The sequence below is a fragment of the Buceros rhinoceros genome, unplaced genomic scaffold (assembly GCF_000710305.1).
Source record: "Buceros rhinoceros silvestris isolate BGI_N320 unplaced genomic scaffold, ASM71030v1 scaffold11983, whole genome shotgun sequence".
Taxonomy (NCBI): Eukaryota; Metazoa; Chordata; class Aves; order Bucerotiformes; family Bucerotidae; genus Buceros; species Buceros rhinoceros.
In genome coordinates this window covers 40,122-40,808 of record NW_010401869.1, presented here as the reverse complement: position 1 = coordinate 40,808, position 687 = coordinate 40,122, and the positions used below count along the sequence as shown (strand labels likewise).

Sequence of the window (687 nt, the reverse complement as noted above, 5' to 3'; positions counted from 1 at the left end):
CTGCGCTGCCAGTGCCTCAGCCCGGCTGGCCCCCTGCAAGCAGGCAGCCCAGCTTGCCCGTGCCCCCAAACCCCTGCCCTCCTCTCCGTGCTGATGAGGTGACCCCGGGTTTGAACCCCATCACCTTCCTCCACGTTGCTGCATTGCTGGTGCCAACCCCTTTGCATCCCTCTGCCTAGAGCTGATGTCCTCGTCCTTCCTCTGCTTCTGCTAAAGCCTAACCCCAGTCTCAGGAGTCCATCTCAGACGCAAAGACAAGCACTTCGTTTTCAGCTTCCCCAGCCCCCCTTCTCTCCCTTTACCTGTCCATCTATTACGATCAGACATTAGATAATTTTTCTCTCTTTCACTGTTCAGACTTCTTGGGTTTATCCTGACTTCACCCACCTTCTTGGATCAGCTGCCTTGTGCCTTGCCCCGTGCCCTTTAGCACTTGTATCCCTCTTCCCTGCACTCCTTCTCCCCAGTTCTGCCACTGTTCCACTCAAACATCATGGAATGCTATACGTCACATATCCCTTCCCTTCAATTTTCCTTTAATTCCCCCCACGTGATGCTTCTGAGGTCACATACACCAAATCACTTCTCTCACTGCCTCTCATGCATGGAAATAAAAACTACGGCTCAGGATCAGTCACTGCCCATAACACGAATCCCGGTTTGTGTGTTTAAGACCTCCATGGCTTG

The 687-nt window shown here is 52.8% G+C and overlaps 1 protein-coding gene across 1 annotated transcript in view; it reads right to left on the bottom strand.

Annotated features, from left to right (window-relative positions):
* The window catches only part of LOC104490182 (MAM domain-containing glycosylphosphatidylinositol anchor protein 2-like), a gene marked incomplete at its 5' end in the record, with an annotated part of 29,420 nt that overhangs the window by 5,640 nt on the left and 23,093 nt on the right, over positions 1–687 (bottom strand). The gene's annotated exons all lie outside the window — the stretch shown is intronic.